Source organism: Pelophylax lessonae (assembly GCF_965119305.1).
Source record: "Pelophylax lessonae genome assembly, chromosome: 7".
Lineage (NCBI taxonomy): Eukaryota > Metazoa > Chordata > Amphibia > Anura > Ranidae > Pelophylax > Pelophylax lessonae.
Genome location: NC_138774.1, coordinates 257,519,052 through 257,538,503, shown reverse-complemented (window position 1 = coordinate 257,538,503; position 19,452 = coordinate 257,519,052).

Below are 19,452 nucleotides of genomic sequence, written 5' to 3'. Positions count from 1 at the left end.
TGTCGTTAACGTTTAATTGACACCCCCTGCGTATCGCATATGGCAGTGGGAACTGCCAGATGTGTGGATGCGATGCGGTAACACGCTGCATATTGGCAGCGTTCCCGCATCGCACAAGTGTGAACCGAGCCTAAGACTGAAATCCAGTCATTTTTCATCTCTCTGGTCATTTCTTGGTAAAAGGAAGCAAACACAGGTAAAATGGTCCCAAAATAAAATGTTGCATATTTTGGGGGTTTTGCCCTTAAAATGTTCACATCTTTGGCCAAAGGCTTAGGGAGGCAGAAAATGTGTCAAAACGGGATCAAAAGTCCCCAAAACGGAAACAACAACACTTTAAAGCCCAAAATGTCAAGGAGAAAAGTGTTTTAATGTCACTTCCGGTTTTAAGGAGGTCACTTCCGGTTTGCCATTTCCGGTTTCAGACAATGCCAGTTTCCCAGGTAATTTCAAAGCTTTTTAAGTGCCCGTTCACACTCATGCGGCTGCGGAGATCGCATTTAATTCGGAGCGCACTGCTCCTTCATTACATGCGATCTCATGTGCGGTGCGAATTTCAGCCATACACTTTGTATGGCTAAATTCGCACTGCATCCGCACCAAAGACGCACAGGAGGCATTTTTTGAGTCGCATCAAAATCAAATCGCACAGTGGCTCACACTTGTGCGATCCGATTCTGTGCTTACTTGCAGATCGCACTGCGATATGCAATCAAACTGGGGGTGTCGTTAACTTTTAATTGACACCCCCTGCGTATCGCATATGGCAGTGGGAACTGCTAGATGCGTTGATGCGATGCGGTAACACGCTGCATATTGGCAGCGTTCCCGCATTGCACAAGTGTGAACCGAGCCTAAGACTGAAATCCAGTCATTTTTCATCTCTCTGGTCATTTCTTGGTAAAAGGAAGAAAACACAGGTAAAATGGTCCCAAAATTAAATGTTGCATATTTTGGGGGTTTTGCCCTTAAAATGTTCACATCTTTGGCCAAAGGCTTAGGGAGGCAGAAAATGTGTCAAAACGGGATCAAAAGTCCCCAAAACGGATACAACAACACTTTAAAGCCCAAAATGTCAAGGAGAAAAGTGTTTTAATGCCACTTCCGGTTTTAAGGAGGTCACTTCCGGTTTCAGACAATGCCAGTTTCCCAGGTAATTTCAAAGCTTTTTAAGTGCTGGTTCACACTTGTGCGGCTGCGGAGATCGCATTTAATTCGGAGCGCACTGCTCCTTCATTACATGCGATCTCATGTGCGGTGCGAATTTCAGCCATACACTTTGTATGGCTGAATTCGCACTGCATCCGCACCAAAGATGCACAGGAGGCATTTTTTGAGCCGCATCAAAATCAAATCGCACAGTGGTTCACACTTGTGCGATGCGATTCTGTGCGTACTTGCAGATCGCACTGCGATATGCAATCAAACTGGGGGTGTCGTTAACGTTTAATTGACACCCCCTGCGTATCGCATATGGCAGGGGGAACTGCCAGATGTGTGGATGCGATGCGGTAACACGCTGCATATTGGCAGCGTTCCCGCATCGCACAAGTGTGAACCGAGCCTAAGACTGAAATCCAGTCATTTTTCATCTCTCTGGTCATTTCTTGGTAAAAGGAAGCAAACACAGGTAAAATGGTCCCAAAATTAAATTTTGCATATTTTGGTGGTTTTGCCCTTAAAATATTCACATCTTTGGCCAAAAGCTTAGGGAGGCAGAAAATGTGTCAAAACGGGATCAAAAGTCCCCAAAACGGATACAACAACACTTTAAAGCCCAAAATGTCAAGGAGAAAAGTGTTTTAATGTCACTTCCGGTTTTAAGGAGGTCACTTCCGGTTTGCCATTTCCGGTTTCAGACAATGCCAGTTTCCCAGGTAATTTCAAAGCTTTTTAAGTGCCCGTTCACACTCGTGCGGCTGCGGAGATCGCATTTAATTCGGAGCGCACTGCTCCTTCATTACATGCGATCTCATGTGCGGTGCTAATTTCAGCCATACACTTTGTATGGCTGAATTCGCACTGCATCCGCACCAAAGACGCACAGGAGGCATTTTTTGAGCCGCATCAAAATCAAATCGCACAGTGGTTCACACTTGTGCGATGCGATTCTGTGCGTACCCTCAGATCGCACTGCAAAATGCAATCAAACTGGGGGTGTCGTTAACGTTTAATTGACACCCCCTGCGTATCGCATATGGCAGTGGGAACTGCCAGATGTGTGGATGCGATGCGGTAACACGCTGCATATTGGCAGCGTTCCCGCATCGCACAAGTGTGAACCGAGCCTAAGACTGAAATCCAGTCATTTTTCATCTCTCTGGTCATTTCTTGGTAAAAGGAAGCAAACACAGGTAAAATGGTCCCAAAATAAAATGTTGCATATTTTGGGGGTTTTGCCCTTAAAATGTTCACATCTTTGGCCAAAGGCTTAGGGAGGCAGAAAATGTGTCAAAACGGGATCAAAAGTCCCCAAAACGGATACAACAACACTTTAAAGCCCAAAATGTCAAGGAGAAAAGTGTTTTAATGTCACTTCCGGTTTTAAGGAGGTAACTTCCGGTTTGCCACTTCCGGTTTCAGACAATGCCAGTTTCCCAGGTAATTTCAAAGCTTTTAAAGTGCCCGTTCACACTCGTGCGGCTGCGGAGATCGCATTTAATTCGGAGCACACTGCTCCTTCGTTACATGCGATCTCATGTGCGGTGCGAATTTCAGCCATACACTTTCTATGGCTAAATTCGCACTGCATCCGCACCAAAGACGCACAGGAGGCATTTTTTGAGTCGCATCAAAATCAAATCGCACAGTGGTTCACACTTGTGCGATGCGATTCTGTGCGTACTTGCAGATCGCACTGCGATATGCAATCAAACTGGGGGTGTCGTTAACGTTTAATTGACACCCCCTGCGTATCGCATATGGCAGTGGGAACTGCCAGATGTGTGGATGCGATGCGGTAACACGCTGCATATTGGCAGCGTTCCCGCATCGCACAAGTGTGAACCGAGCCTAAGACTGAAATCCAGTCATTTTTCATCTCTCTGGTCATTTCTTGGTAAAAGGAAGCAAACACAGGTAAAATGGTCCCAAAATTAAAATTTGCATATTTTGGGGGTTTTGCCCTTAAAATGTTCACATCTTTGGCCAAAGGCTTAGGGAGGCAGAAAATGTGTCAAAACGGGATCAAAAGTCCCCAAAACGGATACAACAACACTTTAAAGCCCAAAATGTCAAGGAGAAAAGTGTTTTAATGCCACTTCCGGTTTTAAGGAGGTCACTTCCGGTTTGCCACTTCCGGTTTCAGACAATGCCAGTTTCCCAGGTAATTTCAAAGCTTTTTATGTGCCGGTTCACACTTGTGCGGCTGCGGAGATCGCATTTAATTTGGAGCGCACTGCTCCTTCATTACATGCGATCTCATGTGCGGTGCGAATTTCAGCCATACACTTTGTATGGCTGAATTCGCACTGCATCCGCACCAAAGACGCACAGGAGGCATTTTTTGAGCCGCATCAATATCAAATCGCACAGTGGTTCACACTTGTGCGATGCGATTCTGTGCGTACTTGCAGATCGCACTGCAAAATGCAATCAAACTGGGGGTGTCGTTAACGTTTAATTGACACCCCCTGCGTATCGCATATGGCAGTGGGAACTGCCAGATGTGTGGATGCGATGCGGTAACACGCTGCATATTGGCAGCGTTCCCGCATCGCACAAGTGGGTAACGAGCCTAAGACTGAAATCCAGTCATTTTTCATCTCTCTGGTCATTTCTTGGTAAAAGGAAGCAAACACAGGTAAAATGGTCCCAAAATAAAATTTTGCATATTTTGGGGGTTTTGCCCTTAAAATGTTCACATCTTTGGCCAAAAGCTTAGGGAGGCAGAACATGTGTCAAAACGGGATCAAAAGTCCCCAAAACGGAAACAACAACACTTTAAAGCCCAAAATGTCAAGGAGAAAAGTGTTTTAATGCCACTTCCGGTTTTAAGGAGGTCACTTCCGGTTTGCCACTTCCGGTTTCAGACAATGCCAGTTTCCCAGGTAATTTCAAAGCTTTTTAAGTGCTGGTTCACACTTGTGCGGCTGCGGAGATCGCATTTAATTCGGAGCGCACTGCTCCTTCATTACATGCGATCTCATGTGCGGTGCGAATTTCAGCCATACACTTTGTATGGCTGAATTCGCACTGCATCCGCACCAAAGACGCACAGGAGGCATTTTTTGAGCCGCATCAAAATCAAATTGCACAGTGGTTCACACTTGTGCGATGCGATTCTGTGCGTACTTGCAGATCGCACTGCGATATGCAATCAAACTGGGGGTGTCGTTAACGTTTAATTGACACCCCCTGCGTATCGCATATGGCAGGGGGAACTGCCAGATGTGTGGATGCGATGCGGTAACAAGCTGCATATTGGCAGCGTTCCCGCATCGCACAAGTGTGAACCGAGCCTAAGACTGAAATCCAGTCATTTTTCATCTCTCTGGTCATTTCTTGGTAAAAGGAAGCAAACACAGGTAAAATGGTCCCAAAATTAAATTTTGCATATTTTGGGGGTTTTGCCCTTAAAATGTTCACATCTTTGGCCAAAAGCTTAGGGAGGCAGAAAATGTGTCAAAACGGGATCAAAAGTCCCCAAAACGGATACAACAACACTTTAAAGCCCAAAATGTCAAGGAGAAAAGTGTTTTAATGTCACTTCCGGTTTTAAGGAGGTCACTTCCGGTTTGCCATTTCCGGTTTCAGACAATGCCAGTTTCCCAGGTAATTTCAAAGCTTTTTAAGTGCCCGTTCACACTCGTGCGGCTGCGGAGATCGCATTTAATTTGGAGCGCACTGCTCCTTCATTACATGCGATCTCATGTGTGGTGCGAATTTCAGCCATACACTTTGTATGGCTGAATTCGCACTGCATCCGCACCAAAGACGCACAGGAGGCATTTTTTGAGTCGCATCAAAATCAAATCGCACAGTGGTTCACACTTGTGCGATGCGATTCTGTGCGTACTTGCAGATCGCACTGCAAAATGCAATCAAACTGGGGGTGTCGTTAACGTTTAATTGACACCCCCTGCGTATCGCATATGGCAGTGGGAACTGCCAGATGTGTGGATGCGATGCGGTAACACGCTGCATATTGGCAGCGTTCCCGCATCGCACAAGTGTGAACCGAGCCTAAGACTGAAATCCAGTCATTTTTCATCTCTCTGGTCATTTCTTGGTAAAAGGAAGCAAACACAGGTAAAATGGTCCCAAAATAAAATGTTGCATATTTTGGGGGTTTTGCCCTTAAAATGTTCACATCTTTGGCCAAAGGCTTAGGGAGGCAGAAAATGTGTCAAAACGGGATCAAAAGTCCCCAAAACGGAAACAACAACACTTTAAAGCCCAAAATGTCAAGGAGAAAAGTGTTTTAATGTCACTTCCGGTTTTAAGGAGGTCACTTCCGGTTTGCCATTTCCGGTTTCAGACAATGCCAGTTTCCCAGGTAATTTCAAAGCTTTTTAAGTGCCCGTTCACACTCATGCGGCTGCGGAGATCGCATTTAATTCGGAGCGCACTGCTCCTTCATTACATGCGATCTCATGTGCGGTGCGAATTTCAGCCATACACTTTGTATGGCTAAATTCGCACTGCATCCGCACCAAAGACGCACAGGAGGCATTTTTTGAGTCGCATCAAAATCAAATCGCACAGTGGCTCACACTTGTGCGATCCGATTCTGTGCTTACTTGCAGATCGCACTGCGATATGCAATCAAACTGGGGGTGTCGTTAACTTTTAATTGACACCCCCTGCGTATCGCATATGGCAGTGGGAACTGCTAGATGCGTTGATGCGATGCGGTAACACGCTGCATATTGGCAGCGTTCCCGCATTGCACAAGTGTGAACCGAGCCTAAGACTGAAATCCAGTCATTTTTCATCTCTCTGGTCATTTCTTGGTAAAAGGAAGAAAACACAGGTAAAATGGTCCCAAAATTAAATGTTGCATATTTTGGGGGTTTTGCCCTTAAAATGTTCACATCTTTGGCCAAAGGCTTAGGGAGGCAGAAAATGTGTCAAAACGGGATCAAAAGTCCCCAAAACGGATACAACAACACTTTAAAGCCCAAAATGTCAAGGAGAAAAGTGTTTTAATGCCACTTCCGGTTTTAAGGAGGTCACTTCCGGTTTCAGACAATGCCAGTTTCCCAGGTAATTTCAAAGCTTTTTAAGTGCTGGTTCACACTTGTGCGGCTGCGGAGATCGCATTTAATTCGGAGCGCACTGCTCCTTCATTACATGCGATCTCATGTGCGGTGCGAATTTCAGCCATACACTTTGTATGGCTGAATTCGCACTGCATCCGCACCAAAGATGCACAGGAGGCATTTTTTGAGCCGCATCAAAATCAAATCGCACAGTGGTTCACACTTGTGCGATGCGATTCTGTGCGTACTTGCAGATCGCACTGCGATATGCAATCAAACTGGGGGTGTCGTTAACGTTTAATTGACACCCCCTGCGTATCGCATATGGCAGGGGGAACTGCCAGATGTGTGGATGCGATGCGGTAACACGCTGCATATTGGCAGCGTTCCCGCATCGCACAAGTGTGAACCGAGCCTAAGACTGAAATCCAGTCATTTTTCATCTCTCTGGTCATTTCTTGGTAAAAGGAAGCAAACACAGGTAAAATGGTCCCAAAATTAAATTTTGCATATTTTGGTGGTTTTGCCCTTAAAATATTCACATCTTTGGCCAAAAGCTTAGGGAGGCAGAAAATGTGTCAAAACGGGATCAAAAGTCCCCAAAACGGATACAACAACACTTTAAAGCCCAAAATGTCAAGGAGAAAAGTGTTTTAATGTCACTTCCGGTTTTAAGGAGGTCACTTCCGGTTTGCCATTTCCGGTTTCAGACAATGCCAGTTTCCCAGGTAATTTCAAAGCTTTTTAAGTGCCCGTTCACACTCGTGCGGCTGCGGAGATCGCATTTAATTCGGAGCGCACTGCTCCTTCATTACATGCGATCTCATGTGCGGTGCTAATTTCAGCCATACACTTTGTATGGCTGAATTCGCACTGCATCCGCACCAAAGACGCACAGGAGGCATTTTTTGAGCCGCATCAAAATCAAATCGCACAGTGGTTCACACTTGTGCGATGCGATTCTGTGCGTACCCTCAGATCGCACTGCAAAATGCAATCAAACTGGGGGTGTCGTTAACGTTTAATTGACACCCCCTGCGTATCGCATATGGCAGTGGGAACTGCCAGATGTGTGGATGCGATGCGGTAACACGCTGCATATTGGCAGCGTTCCCGCATCGCACAAGTGTGAACCGAGCCTAAGACTGAAATCCAGTCATTTTTCATCTCTCTGGTCATTTCTTGGTAAAAGGAAGCAAACACAGGTAAAATGGTCCCAAAATAAAATGTTGCATATTTTGGGGGTTTTGCCCTTAAAATGTTCACATCTTTGGCCAAAGGCTTAGGGAGGCAGAAAATGTGTCAAAACGGGATCAAAAGTCCCCAAAACGGATACAACAACACTTTAAAGCTCAAAATGTCAAGGAGAAAAGTGTTTTAATGTCACTTCCGGTTTTAAGGAGGTAACTTCCGGTTTGCCACTTCCGGTTTCAGACAATGCCAGTTTCCCAGGTAATTTCAAAGCTTTTAAAGTGCCCGTTCACACTCGTGCGGCTGCGGAGATCGCATTTAATTCGGAGCACACTGCTCCTTCGTTACATGCGATCTCATGTGCGGTGCGAATTTCAGCCATACACTTTCTATGGCTAAATTCGCACTGCATCCGCACCAAAGACGCACAGGAGGCATTTTTTGAGTCGCATCAAAATCAAATCGCACAGTGGTTCACACTTGTGCGATGCGATTCTGTGCGTACTTGCAGATCGCACTGCGATATGCAATCAAACTGGGGGTGTCGTTAACGTTTAATTGACACCCCCTGCGTATCGCATATGGCAGTGGGAACTGCCAGATGTGTGGATGCGATGCGGTAACACGCTGCATATTGGCAGCGTTCCCGCATCGCACAAGTGTGAACCGAGCCTAAGACTGAAATCCAGTCATTTTTCATCTCTCTGGTCATTTCTTGGTAAAAGGAAGCAAACACAGGTAAAATGGTCCCAAAATTAAAATTTGCATATTTTGGGGGTTTTGCCCTTAAAATGTTCACATCTTTGGCCAAAGGCTTAGGGAGGCAGAAAATGTGTCAAAACGGGATCAAAAGTCCCCAAAACGGATACAACAACACTTTAAAGCCCAAAATGTCAAGGAGAAAAGTGTTTTAATGCCACTTCCGGTTTTAAGGAGGTCACTTCCGGTTTGCCACTTCCGGTTTCAGACAATGCCAGTTTCCCAGGTAATTTCAAAGCTTTTTATGTGCCGGTTCACACTTGTGCGGCTGCGGAGATCGCATTTAATTTGGAGCGCACTGCTCCTTCATTACATGCGATCTCATGTGCGGTGCGAATTTCAGCCATACACTTTGTATGGCTGAATTCGCACTGCATCCGCACCAAAGACGCACAGGAGGCATTTTTTGAGCCGCATCAATATCAAATCGCACAGTGGTTCACACTTGTGCGATGCGATTCTGTGCGTACTTGCAGATCGCACTGCAAAATGCAATCAAACTGGGGGTGTCGTTAACGTTTAATTGACACCCCCTGCGTATCGCATATGGCAGTGGGAACTGCCAGATGTGTGGATGCGATGCGGTAACACGCTGCATATTGGCAGCGTTCCCGCATCGCACAAGTGGGTAACGAGCCTAAGACTGAAATCCAGTCATTTTTCATCTCTCTGGTCATTTCTTGGTAAAAGGAAGCAAACACAGGTAAAATGGTCCCAAAATAAAATTTTGCATATTTTGGGGGTTTTGCCCTTAAAATGTTCACATCTTTGGCCAAAAGCTTAGGGAGGCAGAACATGTGTCAAAACTGGATCAAAAGTCCCCAAAACGGAAACAACAACACTTTAAAGCCCAAAATGTCAAGGAGAAAAGTGTTTTAATGCCACTTCCGGTTTTAAGGAGGTCACTTCCGGTTTGCCACTTCCGGTTTCAGACAATGCCAGTTTCCCAGGTAATTTCAAAGCTTTTTAAGTGCTGGTTCACACTTGTGCGGCTGCGGAGATCGCATTTAATTCGGAGCGCACTGCTCCTTCATTACATGCGATCTCATGTGCGGTGCGAATTTCAGCCATACACTTTGTATGGCTGAATTCGCACTGCATCCGCACCAAAGACGCACAGGAGGCATTTTTTGAGCCGCATCAAAATCAAATTGCACAGTGGTTCACACTTGTGCGATGCGATTCTGTGCGTACTTGCAGATCGCACTGCGATATGCAATCAAACTGGGGGTGTCGTTAACGTTTAATTGACACCCCCTGCGTATCGCATATGGCAGGGGGAACTGCCAGATGTGTGGATGCGATGCGGTAACAAGCTGCATATTGGCAGCGTTCCCGCATCGCACAAGTGTGAACCGAGCCTAAGACTGAAATCCAGTCATTTTTCATCTCTCTGGTCATTTCTTGGTAAAAGGAAGCAAACACAGGTAAAATGGTCCCAAAATTAAATTTTGCATATTTTGGGGGTTTTGCCCTTAAAATGTTCACATCTTTGGCCAAAAGCTTAGGGAGGCAGAAAATGTGTCAAAACGGGATCAAAAGTCCCCAAAACGGATACAACAACACTTTAAAGCCCAAAATGTCAAGGAGAAAAGTGTTTTAATGTCACTTCCGGTTTTAAGGAGGTCACTTCCGGTTTGCCATTTCCGGTTTCAGACAATGCCAGTTTCCCAGGTAATTTCAAAGCTTTTTAAGTGCCCGTTCACACTCGTGCGGCTGCGGAGATCGCATTTAATTTGGAGCGCACTGCTCCTTCATTACATGCGATCTCATGTGTGGTGCGAATTTCAGCCATACACTTTGTATGGCTGAATTCGCACTGCATCCGCACCAAAGACGCACAGGAGGCATTTTTTGAGCCGCATCAAAATCAAATCGCACAGTGGTTCACACTTGTGCGATGCGATTCTGTGCGTACTCTCAGATCGCACTGCAAAATGCAATCAAACTGGGGGTGTCGTTAACGTTTAATTGACACCCCCTGCGTATCGCATATGGCAGTGGGAACTGCCAGATGTGTGGATGCGATGCGGTAACACGCTGCATATTCGCAGCGTTCCCGCATCGCACAAGTGGGAACCGAGCCTAAGACTGAAATCCAGTCATTTTTCATCTCTGGTCATTTCTTGGTAAAAGGAAGCAAACACAGGTAAAATGGTCCCAAAATTAAATTTTGCATATTTTGGGGGTTTTGCCCTTAAAATGTTCACATCTTTGGCCAAAAGCTTAGGGAGGCAGAACATGTGTCAAAACGGGATCAAAAGTCCCCAAAACGGAAACAACAACACTTTAAAGCCCAAAATGTCAAGGAGAAAAGTGTTTTAATGTCACTTCCGGTTTTAAGGAGGTCACTTCCGGTTTGCCATTTCCGGTTTCAGACAATGCCAGTTTCCCAGGTAATTTCAAAGCTTTTTAAGTGCCCGTTCACACTCGTGCGGCTGCGGAGATCGCATTTAATTCGGAGCGCACTGCTCCTTCATTACATGCGATCTCATGTGCGGTGCGAATTTCAGCCATACACTTTGTATGGCTTAATTCGCACTGCATCCGCACCAAAGACGCACAGGAGGCATTTTTTGAGTCGCATCAAAATCAAATCGCACAGTGGCTCACACTTGTGCGATCCGATTCTGTGCTTCCTTGCAGATCGCACTGCGATATGCAATCAAACTGGGGGTGTCGTTAACTTTTAATTGACACCCCCTGCGTATCGCATATGGCAGTGGGAACTGCTAGATGCGTTGATGCGATGCGGTAACACGCTGCATATTGGCAGCGTTCCCGCATTGCACAAGTGTGAACCGAGCCTAAGACTGAAATCCAGTCATTTTTCATCTCTCTGGTCATTTCTTGGTAAAAGGAAGAAAACACAGGTAAAATGGTCCCAAAATTAAATTTTGCATATTTTGGGGGTTTTGCCCTTAAAATGTTCACATCTTTGGCCAAAGGCTTAGGGAGGCAGAAAATGTGTCAAAACGGGATCAAAAGTCCCCAAAACGGATACAACAACACTTTAAAGCCCAAAATGTCAAGGAGAAAAGTGTTTTAATGCCACTTCCGGTTTTAAGGAGGTCACTTCCGGTTTGCCATTTCCGGTTTCAGACAATGCCAGTTTCCCAGGTAATTTCAAAGCTTTTAAAGTGCCCGTTCACACTCGTGCGGCTGCGGAGATCGCATTTAATTCGGAGCGCACTGCTCCTTCATTACATGCGATCTCATGTGCGGTGCGAATTTCAGCCATACACTTTGTATGGCTGAATTCGCACTGCATCCGCACCAAAGACGCACAGGAGGCATTTTTTGAGCCGCATCAAAATCAAATCGCACAGTGGTTCACACTTGTGCGATGCGATTCTGTGCGTACTCTCAGATCGCACTGCAAAATCCAATCAAACTGGGGGTGTCGTTAACGTTTAATTGACACCCCCTGCGTATCGCATATGGCAGTGGGAACTGCCAGATGTGTGGATGCGATGCGGTAACACGCTGCATATTCGCAGCGTTCCCGCATCGCACAAGTGTGAACCGAGCCTAAGACTGAAATCCAGTCATTTTTCATCTCTCTGGTCATTTCTTGGTAAAAGGAAGCAAACACAGGTAAAATGGTCCCAAAATTAAATTTTGCATATTTTGGGGGTTTTGCCCTTAAAATGTTCACATCTTTGGCCAAAGGCTTAGGGAGGCAGAAAATGTGTCAAAACGGGATCAAAAGTCCCCAAAACGGATACAACAACAATTTAAAGCCCAAAATGTCAAGGAGAAAAGTGTTTTAATGCCACTTCCGGTTTTAAGGAGGTCACTTCCGGTTTGCCACTTCCGGTTTCAGACAATGCCAGTTTCCCAGGTAATTTCAAAGCTTTTTATGTGCCAGTTCACACTTGTGCGGCTGCGGAGATCGCATTTAATTTGGAGCGCACTGCTCCTTCATTACATGCGATCTCATGTGCGGTGCGAATTTCAGCCATACACTTTGTATGGCTGAATTCGCACTGCATCCGCACCAAAGACGCACAGGAGGCATTTTTTGAGCCGCATCAATATCAAATCGCACAGTGGTTCACACTTGTGCGATGCGATTCTGTGCGTACTTGCAGATCGCACTGCAAAATGCAATCAAACTGGGGGTGTCGTTAACGTTTAATTGACACCCCCTGCGTATCGCATATGGCAGTGGGAACTGCCAGATGTGTGGATGCGATGCGGTAACACGCTGCATATTGGCAGCGTTTCCGCATCGCACAAGTGGGTAACGAGCCTAAGACTGAAATCCAGTCACTTTTCATCTCTCTGGTCATTTCTTGGTAAAAGGAAGCAAACACAGGTAAAATGGTCCCAAAATAAAATTTTGCATATTTTGGGGGTTTTGCCCTTAAAATGTTCACATCTTTGGCCAAAAGCTTAGGGAGGCAGAACATGTGTCAAAACGGGATCAAAAGTCCCCAAAACGGAAACAACAACACTTTAAAGCCCAAAATGTCAAGGAGAAAAGTGTTTTAATGCCACTTCCGGTTTTAAGGAGGTCACTTCCGGTTTGCCACTTCCGGTTTCAGACAATGCCAGTTTCCCAGGTAATTTCAAAGCTTTTTAAGTGCTGGTTCACACTTGTGCGGCTGCGGAGATCGCATTTAATTCGGAGCGCACTGCTCCTTCTATACATGCGATCTCATGTGCGGTGCGAATTTCAGCCATACACTTTGTATGGCTGAATTCGCACTGCATCCGCACCAAAGACGCACAGGAGGCATTTTTTGAGCCGCATCAAAATCAAATCGCACAGTGGTTCACACTTGTGCGATGCGATTCTGTGCGTACTCTCAGATCGCACTGCAAAATGCAATCAAACTGGGGGTGTCATTAATGTTTAATTGACACCCCCTGCGTATCGCATATGGCAGTGGGAACTGCCAGATGTGTGGATGCGATGCGGTAACACGCTGCATATTCGCAGCGTTCCCGCATCGCACAAGTGGGAACCGAGCCTAAGACTGAAATCCAGTCATTTTTCATCTCTGGTCATTTCTTGGTAAAAGGAAGCAAACACAGGTAAAATGGTCCCAAAATTAAATTTTGCATATTTTGGGGGTTTTGCACTTAAAATGTTCACATCTTTGGCCAAAGGCTTAGGGAGGCAGAAAATGTGTCAAAACGGGATCAAAAGTCCCCAAAACGGATACAACAACACTTTAAAGCCCAAAATGTCAAGGAGAAAAGTGTTTTAATGTCACTTCCGGTTTTAAGGAGGTCACTTCCGGTTTGCCACTTCCGGTTTCAGACAATGCCAGTTTCCCAGGTAATTTCAAAGCTTTTAAAGTGCCCGTTCACACTCGTGCGGCTGCGGAGATCGCATTTAATTCGGAGCACACTGCTCCTTCGTTACATGCGATCTCATGTGCGGTGCGAATTTCAGCCATACACTTTCTATGGCTGAATTCGCACTGCATCCGCACCAAAGACGCACAGGAGGCATTTTTTGAGCCGCATCAATATCAAATCGCACAGTGGTTCACACTTGTGCGATGCGATTCTGTGCGTACTTGCAGATCGCACTGCAAAATGCAATCAAACTGGGGGTGTCGTTAACGTTTAATTGACACCCCCTGCGTATCGCATATGGCAGTGGGAACTGCCAGATGTGTGGATGCGATGCGGTAACACGCTGCATATTGGCAGCGTTCCCGCATCGCACAAGTGGGTAACGAGCCTAAGACTGAAATCCAGTCATTTTTCATCTCTCTGGTCATTTCTTGGTAAAAGGAAGCAAACACAGGTAAAATGGTCCCAAAATAAAATTTTGCATATTTTGGGGGTTTTGCCCTTAAAATGTTCACATCTTTGGCCAAAAGCTTAGGGAGGCAGAACATGTGTCAAAACGGGATCAAAAGTCCCCAAAACGGAAACAACAACACTTTAAAGCCCAAAATGTCAAGGAGAAAAGTGTTTTAATGCCACTTCCGGTTTTAAGGAGGTCACTTCCGGTTTGCCACTTCCGGTTTCAGACAATGCCAGTTTCCCAGGTAATTTCAAAGCTTTTTAAGTGCTGGTTCACACTTGTGCGGCTGCGGAGATCGCATTTAATTCGGAGCGCACTGCTCCTTCATTACATGCGATCTCATGTGCGGTGCGAATTTCAGCCATACACTTTGTATGGCTGAATTCGCACTGCATCCGCACCAAAGACGCACAGGAGGCATTTTTTGAGCCGCATCAAAATCAAATCGCACAGTGGTTCACACTTGTGCGATGCGATTCTGTGCGTACTTGCAGATCGCACTGCGATATGCAATCAAACTGGGGGTGTCGTTAACGTTTAATTGACACCCCCTGCGTATCGCATATGGCAGGGGGAACTGCCAGATGTGTGGATGCGATGCGGTAACAAGCTGCATATTGGCAGCGTTCCCGCATCGCACAAGTGTGAACCGAGCCTAAGACTGAAATCCAGTCATTTTTCATCTCTCTGGTCATTTCTTGGTAAAAGGAAGCAAACACAGGTAAAATGGTCCCAAAATTAAATTTTGCATATTTTGGGGGTTTTGCCCTTAAAATGTTCACATCTTTGGCCAAAAGCTTAGGGAGGCAGAAAATGTGTCAAAACGGGATCAAAAGTCCCCAAAACGGATACAACAACACTTTAAAGCCCAAAATGTCAAGGAGAAAAGTGTTTTAATGTCACTTCCGGTTTTAAGGAGGTCACTTCCGGTTTGCCATTTCCGGTTTCAGACAATGCCGGTTTCCCAGGTAATTTCAAAGCTTTTTAAGTGCCCGTTCACACTCGTGCGGCTGCGGAGATCGCATTTAATTCGGAGCGCACTGCTCCTTCATTACATGCGATCTCATGTGTGGTGCGAATTTCAGCCATACACTTTGTATGGCTGAATTCGCACTGCATCCGCACCAAAGACGCACAGGAGGCATTTTTTGAGCCGCATCAAAATCAAATCGCACAGTGGTTCACACTTGTGTGATGCGATTCTGTGCGTACTCTCAGATCGCACTGCAAAATGCAATCAAACTGGGGGTGTCGTTAACGTTTAATTGACACCCCCTGCGTATCGCATATGGCAGTGGGAACTGCCAGATGTGTGGATGCGATGCGGTAACACGCTGCATATTCGCAGCGTTCCCGCATCGCACAAGTGGGAACCGAGCCTAAGACTGAAATCCAGTCATTTTTCATCTCTGGTCATTTCTTGGTAAAAGGAAGCAAACACAGGTAAAATGGTCCCAAAATTAAATTTTGCATATTTTGGGGGTTTTGCACTTAAAATGTTCACATCTTTGGCCAAAGGCTTAGGGAGGCAGAAAATGTGTCAAAACGGGATCAAAAGTCCCCAAAACGGATACAACAACACTTTAAAGCCCAAAATGTCAAGGAGAAAAGTGTTTTAATGTCACTTCCGGTTTTTAAGGAGGTCACTTCCGGTTTGCCACTTCCGGTTTCCGACAATGCCAGTTTCCCAGGTAATTTCAAAGCTTTTAAAGTGCCCGTTCACACTCGTGCGGCTGCGGAGATCGCATTTAATTCGGAGCACACTGCCCCTTCGTTACATGCGATCTCATGTGCGGTGCGAATTTCAGCCATACACTTTCTATGGCTGAATTCGCACTGCATCCGCACCAAAGACGCACAGGAGGCATTTTTTGAGCCGCATCAATATCAAATCGCACAGTGGTTCACACTTGTGCGATGCGATTCTGTGCGTACTTGCAGATCGCACTGCAAAATGCAATCAAACTGGGGGTGTCGTTAACGTTTAATTGACACCCCCTGCGTATCGCATATGGCAGTGGGAACTGCCAGATGTGTGGATGCGATGCGGTAACACGCTGCATATTCGCAGCGTTCCCGCATCGCACAAGTGGGAACCGAGCCTAAGACTGAAATCCAGTCATTTTTCATCTCTCTGGTCATTTCTTGGTAAAAGGAAGAAAACACAGGTAAAATGGTCCCAAAATTAAATTTTGCATATTTTGGGGGTTTTGCCCTTAAAATGTTCACATCTTTGGCCAAAGGCTTAGGGAGGCAGAAAATGTGTCAAAACGGGATCAAAAGTCCCCAAAACGGATACAACAACACTTTAAAGCCCAAAATGTCAAGGAGAAAAGTGTTTTAATGCCACTTCCGGTTTTAAGGAGGTCACTTCCGGTTTCAGACAATGCCAGTTTCCCAGGTAATTTCAAAGCTTTTTAAGTGCTGGTTCACACTTGTGCGGCTGCGGAGATCGCATTTAATCCGGAGCGCACTGCTCCTTCATTACATGCGATCTCATGTGCGGTGCGAATTTCAGCCATACACTTTGTATGGCTGAATTCGCACTGCATCCGCACCAAAGACGCACAGGAGGCATTTTTTGAGCCGCATCAAAATCAAATCGCACAGTGGTTCACACTTGTGCGATGCGATTCTGTGCGTACTTGCAGATCGCACTGCGATATGCAATCAAACTGGGGGTGTCGTTAACGTTTAATTGACACCCCCTGCGTATCGCATATGGCAGGGGGAACTGCCAGATGTGTGGATGCGATGCGGTAACACGCTGCATATTGGCAGCGTTCCCGCATCGCACAAGTGTGAACCGAGCCTAAGACTGAAATCCAGTCATTTTTCATCTCTCTGGTCATTTCTTGGTAAAAGGAAGCAAACACAGGTAAAATGGTCCCAAAATTAAATTTTGCATATTTTGGTGGTTTTGCCCTTAAAATATTCACATCTTTGGCCAAAAGCTTAGGGAGGCAGAAAATGTGTCAAAACGGGATCAAAAGTCCCCAAAACGGATACAACAACACTTTAAAGCCCAAAATGTCAAGGAGAAAAGTGTTTTAATGTCACTTCCGGTTTTAAGGAGGTCACTTCCGGTTTGCCATTTCCGGTTTCAGACAATGCCAGTTTCCCAGGTAATTTCAAAGCTTTTTAAGTGCCCGTTCACACTCGTGCGGCTGCGGAGATCGCATTTAATTCGGAGCGCACTGCTCCTTCATTACATGCGATCTCATGTGCGGTGCTAATTTCAGCCATACACTTTGTATGGCTGAATTCGCACTGCATCCGCACCAAAGACGCACAGGAGGCATTTTTTGAGCCGCATCAAAATCAAATCGTACAGTGGTTCACACTTGTGCGATGCGATTCTGTGCGTACCCTCAGATCGCACTGCAAAATGCAATCAAACTGGGGGTGTCGTTAACGTTTAATTGACACCCCCTGCGTATCGCATATGGCAGTGGGAACTGCCAGATGTGTGGATGCGATGCGGTAACACGCTGCATATTCGCAGCGTTCCCGCATCGCACAAGTGGGAACCGAGCCTAAGACTGAAATCCAGTCATTTTTCATCTCTGGTCATTTCTTGGTAAAAGGAAGCAAACACAGGTAAAATGGTCCCAAAATTAAATTTTGCATATTTTGGGGGTTTTGCACTTAAAATGTTCACATCTTTGGCCAAAGGCTTAGGGAGGCAGAAAATGTGTCAAAACGGGATCAAAAGTCCCCAAAACGGATACAACAACACTTTAAAGCCCAAAATGTCAAGGAGAAAAGTGTTTTAATGTCACTTCCGGTTTTAAGGAGGTCACTTCCGGTTTGCCACTTCCCTTTTCAGACAATGCCAGTTTCCCAGGTAATTTCAAAGCTTTTAAAGTGCCCGTTCACACTCGTGCGGCTGCGGAGATCGCATTTAATTCGGAGCACACTGCTCCTTCGTTACATGCGATCTCATGTGCGGTGCGAATTTCAGCCATACACTTTCTATGGCTAAATTCGCACTGCATCCGCACCAAAGACGCACAGGAGGCATTTTTTGAGTCGCATCAAAATCAAATCGCACAGTGGTTCACACTTGTGCGATGCGATTCTGTGCGTACTTGCAGATCGCACTGCGATATGCAATCAAACTGGGGGTGTCGTTAACGTTTAATTGACACCCCCTGCGTATCGCATATGGCAGTGGGAACTGCCAGATGTGTGGATGCGATGCGGTAACACGCTGCATATTGGCAGCGTTCCCGCATCGCACAAGTGTGAACCGAGCCTAAGACTGAAATCCAGTCATTTTTCATCTCTCTGGTCATTTCTTGGTAAAAGGAAGCAAACACAGGTAAAATGGTCCCAAAATTAAATTTTGCATATTTTGGGGGTTTTGCCCTTAAAATGTTCACATCTTTGGCCAAAGGCTTAGGGAGGCAGAAAATGTGTCAAAACGGGATCAAAAGTCCCCAAAACGGATACAACAACACTTTAAAGCCCAAAATGTCAAGGAGAAAAGTGTTTTAATGCCACTTCCGGTTTTAAGGAGGTCACTTCCGGTTTGCCACTTCCGGTTTCAGACAATGCCAGTTTCCCAGGTAATTTCAAAGCTTTTTATGTGCCGGTTCACACTTGTGCGGCTGCGGAGATCGCATTTAATTTGGAGCGCACTGCTCCTTCATTACATGCGATCTCATGTGCGGTGCGAATTTCAGCCATACACTTTGTATGGCTGAATTCGCACTGCATCCGCACCAAAGACGCACAGGAGGCATTTTTTGAGCCGCATCAATATCAAATCGCACAGTGGTTCACACTTGTGCGATGCGATTCTGTGCGTACTTGCAGATCGCACTGCAAAATGCAATCAAACTGGGGGTGTCGTTAACGTTTAATTGACACCCCCTGCGTATCGCATATGGCAGTGGGAACTGCCAGATGTGTGGATGCGATGCGGTAACACGCTGCATATTGGCAGCGTTCCCGCATCGCACAAGTGTGAACCGAGCCTAAGACTGAAATCCAGTCATTTTTCATCTCTCTGGTCATTTCTTGGTAAAAGGAAGCAAACACAGGTAAAATGGTCCCAAAATAAAATGTTGCATATTTTGGGGGTTTTGCCCTTAAAATGTTCACATCTTTGGCCAAAGGCTTAGGGAGGCAGAAAATGTGTCAAAACGGGATCAAAAGTCCCCAAAACGGATACAACAACACTTTAAAGCCCAAAATGTCAAGGAGAAAAGTGTTTTAATGCCACTTCCGGTTTTAAGGAGGTCACTTCCGGTTTGCCACTTCCGGTTTCAGACAATGCCAGTTTCCCAGGTAATTTCAAAGCTTTTTAAGTGCTGGTTCACACTTGTGCGGCTGCGGAGATCGCATTTAATTCGGAGCGCACTGCTCCTTCATTACATGCGATCTCATGTGCGGTGCGAATTTCAGCCATACACTTTGTATGGCTGAATTCGCACTGCATCCGCACCAAAGACGCACAGGAGGCATTTTTTGAGCCGCATCAAAATCAAATCGCACAGTGGTTCACACTTGTGCGATGCGATT